The sequence below is a fragment of the Cyclopterus lumpus genome, chromosome 8 (assembly GCF_009769545.1).
Source record: "Cyclopterus lumpus isolate fCycLum1 chromosome 8, fCycLum1.pri, whole genome shotgun sequence".
Classification (NCBI taxonomy): Eukaryota; Metazoa; Chordata; class Actinopteri; order Perciformes; family Cyclopteridae; genus Cyclopterus; species Cyclopterus lumpus.
Genome location: NC_046973.1, coordinates 20472424 through 20486180, shown reverse-complemented (window position 1 = coordinate 20486180; position 13757 = coordinate 20472424).

Sequence of the window (13757 nt, the reverse complement as noted above, 5' to 3'; positions counted from 1 at the left end):
GCATGCCGCTCGGCGAAGGATGAAAACTGACGATGAGAATGGGAGGAATAACCTTTTGTTTGAATATCGTCAATAAATGTCATGAACAGGTGCTCCGTCTACAATCCGAGCAACAGCCTCAGAGAGCAGGCTGCCGATGGTCACGCCGGTGGAGTTCGTCGACCTATGAACCCTCCTGACCCCGGTTAAAAATGCACACAACTTGTCTTTCCTCAGTCCACCTCTTAATCACAGAGAAGGAAACATGTTGGTTTGGAGTTCACAGAAAAAAATGTCTCACGGAGTTTACAAGGTTAAAAGGGTCGAGTCACCCAAATTACATCGACACACATTTCCTCGCTTACCCCCAGCGGTATGAAGCCATGCAGCTAGTTTTGTTTTGTCTGCCCAGGTTTTGAGATATCTGCTCTCAGGATATCTATTGGATGTACTCTCTATAAAGAAGTCTGTTGATAAGTAACAGGGCTGTGTTCCTGGAGAGGAAGTAGCTGTTGTTTTTCCCCCCCTCATACTAGCAGCATGACTCTATGGACATCAATGCCAGACAGTCTGTAAATGCTCCACAGAAATATCTCAACTATTGGATAGATTGGCAGGAAATTTAGAACAGTTATAATTTTCCTCAGATAATGAAGCCTAAATGTTTCATTTTGCACCATCATCAGAATTAAATGCAAAACTAATAAACAGTCCTGTTTAGTGCTAATTTACAAATGTTGCTAACATGCTAAGATGTTTATCACGTTAAACATTAGACCTGCCTAACATCTGTATGCTAGCATTGCCCTTGTGTGCATGTTAGCATGCCGACGTTAGCATTTAGCTCAGAGCGATGCTGTGCCTCAGTATCCTACAGCTGTAGTCTTGTTCAAATATAAGTTGTCAGTGTTGTAAGCACCACAAAAAAAACATTATAGTTACTTTCAAACAAACTATCTACAGGGCTACATTAATGGAGCAGTATTTTAATGAAATGTTGATCTCTGTTTCTAATCACTCGTTACTGGCAAGTGAAGGCAAGAATGTACAGCACCTATAGGCCGTGCCTCCAGAATCACTGTGTTGCAATGTAGATAGGAAGGACTGTAGATTTGACTTATTATTATTATTTACTAGTTTATTATTGCGGAAATGCGCAAATATACTTCGGAGAGGCATGCACAGAATGCTGACCATCATAACACATGTTTGCACACAGGAGCCTTTACAGCTTTCTGGTCCACACAGTCCTCAACCAACCTCTCCACCCCCTCTGTCCACCTCATCTCACAGCGCCCCAGTAGGACCATCCAACCCCAGCACCGACTTTTGAGGACAGTCGTAAGTGTTTCTAAGTGCAGCTCTCGAAGGTGTCGCGCTCTGTTTGCATTGATCCCGTTGATACGTAGCAATAGTGGAGGCATTCTGCACCCCGCAGGTGTTAATCTTACACATGTGAAGTAGTCGCTTTTAAACCTGATCATCGTCATAAAGTATGGATTGAAAGGCAAGCGTGCACATACCAAAGACAAATACACAAGTGCACTGAGTATGTTTTCCAAAGGCCAGCTGACAAACTAATATACATTTGGTGTATATGTGCAGGCTACTTTTAGACTGAGAAGAAAAACATCCCCAAGGTCCTTCATTTAAGCTGTGAATGATATTTAGTGGACTACTAACACTGTTGTTTTGGATGAGGCAAGAGCTCAAACCTCATGTGAAATGTGTCTGAAGTAGCCTCCAACACTGTTTTCTCTCCCTCCTGCCGATCTTTGTACCGAAGCTTCTTGAAGCAGGAGAGCTGCACAGTGAGTGGAGTGTAAAAGTGTCCGTCTGATGAGGCTCTTTATATCAAAGAAATAGCTCCAGTGTTTTTTTTTTTCAATGAGCACTTCTTAGAACACCCTCTCCTGACTTTCCTCTTTGAAATAGTGGTACGTTCTGTCCTTACTACCCAGAAGGTGCATTCCTCTTGGGTAGGATGAAGGCTAAAAAGAAGTCTTGAACAAATCAAGCCATAACTTGGTAATGGTAATAAAAAGCCAAGATACCAAAAGGATAATAAAGTAAATTCAGAATGTGCCTTTATCTGAATCACCCTTGATATGAGGCATCACAAATGTGTAGAGTTTTTAATATCATTCACTGCCTTTCAGTAATGCTACCATGTGAGAAGAATGTGTTTCCTTTTATTTTGAGAGCAATAGTCTGGTTGCATGATGTGCTGGTACCAGCGCAGTGCTCAGATATTTGAGTATAAATAGCGTGAAAAAGAGGAGTTGTGCCAGACAGGAATGTCCTCCTCAAGGGCATCTGGTGGACGATGCCCAGCGTGCCATGATGGGTGTTACAATTATCTGGAGAGCAGCCAAAAGCTGGAGGAAAAAAAAGAGGACAGAGAGAGAAATTGAGTGAGGGAAATTCCTCTGAGGAGACTGTTGCTCCTCTATTACGAGCAAAAGAAGAGAGAGGAACACATTATTGACAGATCCGTGAGGCTGATGTAGAAACAATGTCGCTCAAAAGAGAGGGAGGAAACAAGAAGAGAGGTTATTGTCTGATTGGCTGGAGGCAAAGAGGCAAAAGGGCACAGAAGAGGCGCGAGAAACAGAAGACGGAGGAGTTATTTCACTTCCTTCACTGTGTCCCATTGGTCCTCTGTGAGATGACCACAGAGAACAATGTGCACAAAGCTGCCCTCACTTCCCTTTAATCTGTCATTACATCATCCTGAATGTTCCTGTCTCTTCTCTTTTAGATTTTAAACAGAAACTTTAGGCAACGTGGCAGCTATTGTGAGCGGCCATTGCACCTGGATACCTGAGACATCGAATCGCTCTGCTCAGGAATGGAATCTGAGCAAATGACCTCGTAAAATAACGTGCCAGACAAGCGTTCAACAGCTCCTTCTCACTTCTCCCTGCGACGCAACGGCAGAGTATGAAGCGATTAAGCAGGTATGTCCGGTGTTGTGGAGGAAGCCTGCGCGTCTGCACAGCTGTGCATCTATGTTAATGTTAGGGAGCTGTATGCCACAGTCCCCTTGTTGCCTTGTTTGTAACAACAGGAGCCGCTGTCAGTCGCACAGTCACCCCACTATTTTGCAGGGGTCGGAGGTGAGAGGTCAATGAGGTGACACCGGGACTGTTGGTAGATGTGGGGTGGACGGCCCGGCTCCCCGTCACAGCCCTGACAAGAAAACAAAAGGCTGTGACCTCGTCCCCTGGGAACCTTTTAGATGCACGTCAAGTTGCTGATTTGGATTTTTAAATCAATAGTGAGGAAACACTTAAGCGGTAACTCATTAAGCTCTCGAGGAGCTGAGAGAAACACTGAAGACATGCGGTCATATTGCCTCCTCGGGGGAAAAGCAGACCTCGACGGCGCATTCCAGCGCAACAGGATATGAATCACGATGCTGACACCGTGGAGACGTCCTGGCAACGATATCAAAATGAAGAACAAGGAAGTTCAAGCCCTCAATTGAGGGAATTTCTGATTCTGTGACACCAGAGAGGTCACTGGCTGGCCGATGGGGACGGTGCCGTTCGTGGCACTTGAGACTCCACAGCAGCAGTGCATTCCCCGGCTTGTCACAGTTGGATTTGTTTCATGCGGCAACACAAAGGCAGCGCTTGCTGCACGCGGGCCCCCGGCACCAAACACTCGCTGGAAGGGCCATGCACTCGCACAATGCCACCTCTGTAACTCCACTGAGCATGCAGAAGTTTGCTTTTGATCTCTCATCACGCAAAGTCACACTCCAGAATAGAAATGAGTGGCGCCTGCGTCCTCTTGTTGCTGTTTTTGGACGCGTCGTCAAGACCTATTTTCACAGGTGGGAGCCTACATTTGCGTCTCTGGATCTGACAACTTCGAAGAACATTAGTAAAACCGGAAATACTGGTGTGAGAATAGAAAAGGTGGGATGAATAAAGATGGTTGTTGTCCTCCCGTGCTATTAGCGACAACAGGTCAGAGAGGCCGGTATTCTCCAGCGTAGCATTCAGTGGTGCTGCGACACAAACAGGTGTTCAACAACATTACTTGACTCTCGGTCTGTCTCTGCCCCCCCAAATTGTTGACCTTCTCTCCTTCCAGAGCCCCATCTGTTACCTCCTCAATCCTCCAGGCTCTTTTCACCACATGCGCATGGAGCCAACAGAAAATGGATGTCTAAAACCTCATTTCCATACATTAAGAAAACATTTAAACTTGTTTTCTTTTTGGATCGCAGATGTTTTTGAGTATATTTTAAAGTGAATCTTCAGTCACACAAATACCCGCAGCATGAAGTAATCAGCGCAGCAACCCCCATTGTGTACGCTCTGAGGTTAACCAGAAGACTTATGTGACTCATCTCCACATTAGACCACGCGATGCCACCTTGTAGCATCGACCGCAGTGTAACAAAGCTGCTCACAACCAGCATGCCACCCGTACTTAAGCCTGGCACCCACAAGCAGACGCTTGTGCCTCGCCAGAGCCTGATGAGACCATTTGTTCTCAGTCTGGGAACAAGAGATGAAAAGAGACAGAAGTAGAGAATGTTGCTGCTGCTGCCAGCAATTCTGGGATTTGATTTCTGATCTTTGGGTGTTATCGCAGAGCGTAGGTCGGCATGGAGAGAGAAAAGAGAGAGAGAGAGAGAGAGAGAGAGAGAGAGAGCAGTGTGGACATGTTTGTTTGTCTATCTCGTTTCTCCATCAACTCTGCAGAAACTCACCCGACAAGCTTTCAAACCAAGGCTGCTGCAAAATGTTGAACATACGTCACAGACATGAACATCGCACACAACGCACACACTCGCTCTGTGAAAATGATGCAAAAGCTGATTCCTGAATGATCTGATTGATGGTGGAGTTTTAATTGCATACCTGATATACAGTGCATGCCTGTATCTCGACCCTGAATCTCCTTATTCTCCTCCCTCTGCCCTCTTTTCAGCTTCTTCACCCTCTCTTTGGTTTCCTCTCCTCCACTTTCTCTCTCTCACGCTCTCTCGCTTAACCTCTTTCTCGTCCTCCTCTCCTCTCCTTACATAGAAGGCTTAGTGACAAGTGCCATTGTCCTAAGTGGCTGCAAGACAAATATCTTAAGCATGTAACGTCCTCAAATGATCAAACACGTGAGCGTTTTCCTGCTCCGGTATTGGTTTCGCTGGGCCAAACATCCCATCATTGTCGTTCCCCCGACTCTCATGTACACACCAGCCCTTCAGCGTTCAATGTCTCGGATGAACTTCGAGCTGTAATGCACACTTGCGCCACTGGCATATGAGCAACAAAGGTCCACACAGGCCCTGTTGTCCCGGGACAGTAAGGTGGTTATCTGTGCTACAGTGGGAACATAAAGCAGTCAATAGATGAATGCTATCTTTATATCTAGTGCACCAGAGGTGATTTGAAACACTGCCTCTGGACGTCATAGAGCCCCTCTCTGAAACAGCCTTTGAAGCCCTGACAGCGCCGACAGAATCCGGCCGGCTCTTTGATTCGGGCGGTGGGGAAAGGAACACTTGAGCGTTAAAAGGGAGCATTATTTTGTTTCAGCTCCATAAAGAAATGTTGAACTTTGAGAATGATCGCATGTATAAAACATACAGTGTTTTTTTTTTACTGAGTTTGGATGTGAGGTTCATTTGAAGAGGACAGAGGAAAGGGGTTAAGCTCTTTTCAGGTATGTAAACATGTGCAGTATATAGTTATTTTGGGTCTGTTTCACGTTCCACATTTCCATGTTGAGCTAATGGGAGGTTAAATCTTTTAAATAAACACAATTACTGTGTACCACACAAGCACAGTAATCACCAAAGTAATCCCAGTTTGGGAACCTGTGGTGTTATTCTTTGTTTAATCAAACGGCCTCCGCTACAATGAAGTCCCTTGTTGGAACTGTGTGGGCTTGAGGGAATTTAGCTATCTGCCCAAAATTCAGTTTATTTTACTTCAACTTCCTGTTTTTCCTATCACACAAAATGCTCTTTCTCACTTCCTGCCCACGGGACTGCAGGTAAACCCAAACATGACATCAGTGAGGAGCTGGCGCCCCAGAGGGCTGTTAAACGCCTGGCAGCGGGAGAGAGAGTTCCTGAAGCTGATTCACTCGCCTAATGACTGCTTTACTCCGGCGGGGTGTTTCTAATGGGATTCAGGAGTCAGGCCGAGCAGCAGCGCAATCTGTTTTTAATGGGACTTTGAACGGGTTGACGCTGTTGTGCACAGAGACAAAGCCACTGCTTTTACTTGTGGTGGGGAGTGATCTCATCAGAGGCTCGGTAATAAAAGAATCCTGGTCTGATTATGTCAGGAACGACATTATCAACGGCCTCTCACTTCTCAGAGTATACACCCTCAGGCATTTCCTTTACCACAATTACACCTAAACCCTGTTGTTGGGTTTACAACAACAACTATCACTGCAGCTCTGATTCAGCCTTGTGAAATGGCGAAAAAAAATACTATTTATTTTGTTTATTAAATACAATACATCAAGTTTGTAGTAATGCGTACATCCTAAAGGGCATATTTGCTGCTACAAACGAGCTGCATGTGAGCACGTGGAGGCAAGAGACGGGGTGGGACGTGGTCTTCTACAATGTGCATGTACTCCCAGAGGCCACGTTCATTTCTTTCTTTTTTTTATTATTAGAAACTCCATCTCATCCCGTTATCCATCATTTTGTTGTTGTGTCATCAGCAAACGTTACGATAGGAGCTTCGTTAAAGTAGGAAAAAGCTCACGCAATCAAGCTTTCGTCTTACTTTATTGATAAATGTGTGTCACCTGAAAGAGCGCCATTTTTTTTAAATTAGATTTCCTGAATATGTATTCATATTTAATCCATTCTATACTTTACATCTGAGCACTCCATGACCTTCTTAAGCTACAGTACGGCAACACTGCTGCAGTAAAAATACATTACTTTAATTCACTGATTTCAGTTACTGGAATTTATTTTACTGTCAATTATTTATTATCACATTGCAAACGCATTACTGTAAAATATAAAGCGTCCAACACTGAACACACTACCTCAGTTTAAATGAATGAAGATGGCAACGCAGTCCACTTTCGATTCAAGGCCTGGAAGAAGAGGAGAGTTTATTAGTGACAACAGAGAAGGATGACAAAGCATTTCTTTCTCTGTCTGAGTGTCCGTGGATACAAGGAGAGAATGGCCGCCCAGCCGGGGATTACTACCCCCCCCCCCCCCCCCCCCCCCCCCCCCCCCCGCTGCTCTGTGTTCACAGCATAACATGCATGCACACGTCACCTCACACAGCCTCGCTCATGTACTTCCTATTGTCTGCCATTAACTCCACAGAGAGGATCAACTGTGTGTGTGTGTGTGTGTGTGTGTTCATATAAATCACATGGTTTGCTTTAGCAACCTCTTAAATTAGAAAAATAAATCACGAATTGAATAGCTTATTGTGCGCTATTATTTGGGGGATTTATGTTTCACTACATGCAGTAGAGAGAGCAGCATCTGCTAAGCACAATATTGTAAAACTGTGGAGCCGTTGGCAGTCAGTAAAAAAAAAAAGGTTTCATGTCATTTGGTAAATGTTACTTTATTTTGGTCAGTTTTTCCCATTTAAAAAAAAGTCTACATTCATCATTCTTTTGCAGTTTTAAAACGTTGCCAATGCTTTACTCATTTCTCGCTATAAACCTTTTTCTGGTTTGCTTAACGTTCAAAATAAAATGAAAATAATTGTAATTCTTCATAATACATTGTATATCTGGACTACATGTTTCTACCATTTCCACGTTCACATCATCTTCATTCAGTTATTCCTGGGTTTAATGAAACATTTGTGTTCCCCAGAGGATGGACCTCGATGACTTTGGTGATCCCCTTTCTTCTCCTCTTCATGAGATCTACATACCTATTCATCCAAAGCTTTGCTTTCTGACTTACTACCGACATTCCCGTTATGCTCGGCTGCACTTTGAGTTGAGTAGTTATTTGCAAATGATCTGGTGAACCTCAGCATGTTAGCGTGCATACAATTATTATTCAGCTCAAAGCGCCGCTGTGCCCACAGAGCCACGAGTCTGACTGCAGACTCAACCGCCTTCTTACAGCCACGGCGACGTGGAGCAGCGGCCGAGGCTTTGATGGCCGAAGCGTCTGCTGCTGTGGAGCTAGAGTAAAGAAGGGGGAGTGAAAGGTGAATTCCTGGACGCTGAGCGCATGTGTTGCCGTCCTCTCTCCGTTAGCGGGTCGGAGGTTGCAGTCGTTTAGGTTTCAATGTACGCGCACGGCCGCCTCGCGCAATGATTTACACCTCCAGCTCTGCACGACAATGAGCGTGTCATTTCAAATAGCAGGTGTTCGCATGCTGCTTAGCTCATGGAAAGCAAGTTAAAGAGGGAAAGACAGAGCGGTGTGTATGGGGGGAGGAGAAGGGGTTGTGACTGAACCTGAATTAAATGGTGCATTCGAACTGGCATGCAGGTCACTGAGTTTCCCGACCACTGCTGGGCCTGTTTCTCATCCTGCAACGATAACTTAGCCAGGCAACTTCCAGCAGAGCTGGTAGCAGTTATCCTGTTGCTGTTATTAGCTTTGGTGAAAGTCATGTCGGAGATATTCAGGTCAGTTGGAAACCACTGAATATAAAGCAGTGAGGTTAGTGGGGAACTGCGCATGCAGCCCACTCTGCAATGACATCATCGCACCTAGCAAAAAGAAATGGGGGGGAAACAAACTGCGAAGACGTCAAAGTGTAACAGAAGTAGCGCGACTAGGAAGAGGAGGTTGAGAACAAGAGGAACGGAGATGCAGAGCAACAGGAAGTCAGAATACAACTCGGATAGTTTAAAGAGGAACTTTAGACACAAAGAACAAACAAGGCTGTCACAGATCCCGTCACAGTCTCTCCTCTCCTCCGCCGTCCCTCCATCTTTTATTCCCTCTGTCGTGACCTTCCCTCAGAAGCCTCACCTCGTCAGCAGACACCTCCACAGAAGAAGTCTACAGCCTTCAGTAGTTCAAGAAGGTTTGTCACACCATGCTGAGGTTGTCGGAGTTAATCCCTGATACAGTAGCTCTGCTCCCAAGCAAACACAGACCAACAAACGCTTTGATTTTCAAAGCTTCGGAGGAAGTGAAGAGCAGTTTTACAGGATATACTATAAATGTACCAATAAGAATTACTGCTAATAATAAAACATGCGTTCACATTTACTCATATGCCTAAAAGCATTTTGGATACAACAAAAAACCTTTCGCCCGCCAGAAAACAGTCAAACTTACTGATTAGGTTGTAAAGAGTGCCTTAATTGATGTTTTTAGTCACACCTGTAGGACCGTGTGTGTGTGTGTGTGTGTGTGTGTGCGTGTGCGTGTGTCCAGGTTTATTACCAGGTGCGTCTGCCACCAGGTGTGAACAGTGTGATGTCTGTTCTGTGATGCTCTCATCATACCCCCATCAAACAGAGAGGTGTTTGGCTGCTTCTTCAGTCATTCCCACACTCTGAATGTAAACTGCATGAACACACACACACACACACACACACACACACACACACGTGTGTGTTTCATAGTATTAGTAAAGTTGTAGAACTAGGTGGTCTTATCTCACTGAATTATGGGACACAGAAGAGCGGAAGTCCTCTGTGTTTGACTCACTTCAGAGAAGGTTCAACAGCTTATATATACACACACACACACACACACACACACACACACACACACACACTTAGTCAGCCTTTTAGCTCTCCAGTCCTTCTTGTGTTGAAAATAATGAGGTAAAGAGCATCTTGGACATCATGCTAAAGATGAGACTGGCTGAGTTCAGCTGAGTCCATTACTCCTCTGATGGTGGTTGGATCAAAGTAAACACTGATAATGGTTCAACCACAGTTGATAATACCGCTGCCCAAGAATGTTGGCTGGGCCGGCTACTCCCGACCTCACACGTATTAACGCGCACACACACGTGCACACACGTGCACACACTCCTCATTCCTCACTGTGACACATTCCAAGCTTTCTTCCTCTCTTCCCACAAACCAAACACTGCTCACTCCTTCTTTCTAATTGTAGACTTTTGATTTATTTGATGCGGAAAAAGGAAACTGGCTTCCTAAGCTGCCCTCCCATCGGAAAACATGCATGCATGCACACACACACACACACACACACATACAGTAGGGCAATAACTCCATGCATCTCCCTTTGTAATTACAACACATACAAACGTCAGCTCCCATTAGATCTTGACTTATCTCCCTCCAGAGACCTCCACACTCTCAGTAGTTCCTCTGCCACACCCTCCTCCCCTCCCTCCGTTTCAGGCCCGATAGAGGCCCTGCCAGCCTCACTTCACCCACATAGTACAGGTTAAGTACAAATAGATAAGTTGGGGAGATTTCCAGGTTGCTTTCTTTCAACCTCCTCAGACACTGGCAGAGTCAATTAAAAGAGATGCATTTTAAAATAAAAACCTGTATGGGTTGAATGAATTAGCATCGATGAGATGAAGTAAAAGAATATCACACGTGACGCTGGGTCCTGTGTCCGCACGGGAACCTGCTGTCCATCTCAGGTTTATCAGAACCATCAGACAGCCCCTTCCCCTGGGAGAGCCAGAGCGATCCGGTTTCAGAGCTGTGTGTCGGGGGGAGCCCCATCCTTTGCTGTGGCCCAGACACCTGACAGGTGATGGGCTCGTGACATCGCATTTCAACAAAGAGAGAGAGAAGAAGGGAAAAATGTGGTGGGAGAAAGGAGAGATTGAAATCAGAAAAGAACGAGGTGAACATTACCAGGGACGAACATTGAGCCGCATCACATCGTGTTCTGTGATTCATTACTTTGAAATCGGGCCTGCAGGCAAGGAGGAAGGTTTAAAAAACAAACCCAGAGAGTTGAAAGAACATCACAACAGTACGAACGTATGAGTTTCATCTCTCCTTTGTTGCTAATAAACCATTACCTGAGTGAGGTGAGATGTGTGTGTGCACATGAGCTGCCACCCAGGGGTGAAACCAGAAACCAAGGGACCCGCTCACCTACCCCTGTGGCAAACCCCACCACCACCTCCTCCAATCCTCTCCTCAATCAACCCTCGCTGCCCTAATCCACTGTTTACATAAAACGCTGGGCAGTAATGATAGCCATGAGACCATGGACCACCCCAAGTCCCTGCACACCCTCCTCCCCCCAACCACCCCCACCACCTTCCACCGCTAACCCAAAGCTGTTTTCACAGGAGCCAAATACCTTAAATACATAATTAGCGAGGTCATTTGTGCAACGGGGGCCCCGGCGAGGGCATGAGCGTGTCCGTGTAGGTTTGTGGGGGGCACAGGGAGGATGGGGAGTGTAGCGGGGGCAGGATATGAAGACGTGAGAGAGCGGCGGACAAAGACGTGCATTCATGCCTGTGGCCCCGGACAAACTCGGCTGTCGGCATCTTCAAAGGCGTCCTCTGCCTTTCCTCAAAACCCAGAGGCCACAGGTTGGGGCCGAGAGGAGAAACATAACAGGGTGATGGGGGGGAAGAGGAAAGGGAGGATGATAGAGGGAAGAGAGGGTAATGAAGCAAAGGTTACGAGATCGGTGATCTGGGAAGGAAGTAGTGGACGCTGCTTCTGAGGGGCTGTAAACTATCAGCTTCTGTCAATCAGATCTAGTTTTTATATCGCATAATGTAAAAAAGTACAATTTATTTACAGTAAACATGGAAATGGTGGATGGTGATTAAAGCTTTTAAGATGCATCCGCCACTTTGCACCCCCGGCAACAACCCCCACAAGACCCCTGGACCCTGAACTCTGACCCTGTGCATTGTGGGTAGTCAAATCACAAAATTCCAGCGGTCCGTGTTTCACACTGGGAGAGCTCTCTTTTTATTGTTGGACTGCGCACACACACAGAGCCCATTCAGCAGCCCTCTTCACACCTTGTCTGCCCCCTTGTCCCCCTCTGGCATTGTTTATGAAAGCATGTCCACTTAGTGCTGCCCTGTCTGCCCCCTCTCGCTGTGGTGCCGATTACCCACTTCCTGAGTCCACTTCGCTCCCTCTTTTCTTCGTGTTCACTCCTCTCTTTGCACTTTTACTCCTCGAGGTATTTCCGCCCCTCCGTCCTCCTCATTCCTGCCCTCGCGTCGTCCCTCTGAATGAAGCCGTGAATGTCAGATGAAAACAATAAAATCAATCAAGCCTCTGCTCGTCTTCCTTTTATCTTTCACTTTATTAACTTCATCCCCTGTTCCACTGGCTTGAAGAGCTGCTGTCTCTCTCTGATCCTTTCTCTCTTTTATGTCTTGCCTTTCTTCAGAGGAGGGAGACTTTCATGTCCCTTAGCCCTGGGATTAGGGTGAGCTGCTCGGGAGAAGTAATAAAGCCCCCAGCACCTACCGTCTGCTGCTGGTGGATCCTGGAGTAAAGCCCAGCTCCTGCTCAGCCTTCAAGCCTGGAAAAGCTCACATTTCCTGTATACACCACCCTCACATCCAGCTTCTGTCCGGCCTCCCGTGGCAGCACCAACACATGTGGACTTTTTAAATAACACCATCTTTCACATGTTTGCATGTTACACAGTTAGTTGGATCACATTTACTATAAAGTCTGTCACTAATATGGGAACAGGTAAGGTTTTTTTGCAAGTGCAGGGTGGTCCCTCTAAGCTAGGTTTACTTTCCTCTTTCCTTCTGCCATAGTTTAATATTGCCGATTTACTTAATTCTTACTTTCCATAACCTCACTTTGTGCCCATTAGACTGTCTCTGTATTTAGAGCATGACCTAAAGTTATCCTAAAATACCATCCCTGAGACACAAAGCAAACAAATTATGGGACTCAACATTCAGTGAACAATTTCATAAGCAGAAATATATTTATTGTTGAAAACATAAATATATAAATTATGATTATTGCTGTCTTTATCCAATGGAAGGCCAAAAGAAAAGTAATAAAGGCTGAATGAAATGGCATTTTCTTGAATCGAATAGCTCTAAGCGTGGTCCCTGGTTTGCTAAGAACACTTTCTTACATGGATGTGAATGCAAGCAGTGATGAAACTTCAGCCTTATAAATATAGCACCAGTCAACTGATTGTTAGTTAATGTGATCTGCCATGTTTCAATCAAACTTTTCTTTGTCTTTCACGACTCACTTCACAGTGACTCACTATTTCGCCTTTGACTTCCTCATTTGAACGCGGAGGGGGGGGGGGGGGGGGGGGAGACGGTTCTCGCCACGCGTTGGCCCGGTTACACATTCATCATCGCCGTCACAGGACCAGGTGAGGAAGTCGCGGTTTGTTCCGTTGACGCGTGGGTTCAGGCCACCTCTGAGCGCTCATCATCATCATCACCCGTCCTGATGGTATGTGGCTGCTTAAGGTGCCAGTACCTTCACAGGGGGGGGGGGGGGGGGGGGGGGTGGTGGTGATCAGAGAGCTGCTCTGCTGTCAACAGAGGAGTGAACCAAACAAGGAGCCCATTCATGCGCTGGTCAATTGGCTCCGTCGCTCTTTCAGGTGGACTTTGCTCAACATGTGTGCTTGTAAAGCAGAGCAGGCGGGCATCTTCATTATCAGTGTTAAGAGCCTCATGTGGGAGAGAAATTAGGGCTCATTCTGGCATGCATGCACACTACAGCTGCTCTAGCATGTTGTGTGTGATTGGCATGGACATACTTTAATGTGCTGTATGCATGTTTTTGTGAATATAATGGACTGGGCAGTGGCAGACTTTTCTCCCCCGTCTATTTCACCTCCTGCCCACATTTTTGCATTTTTTCCAATGGAT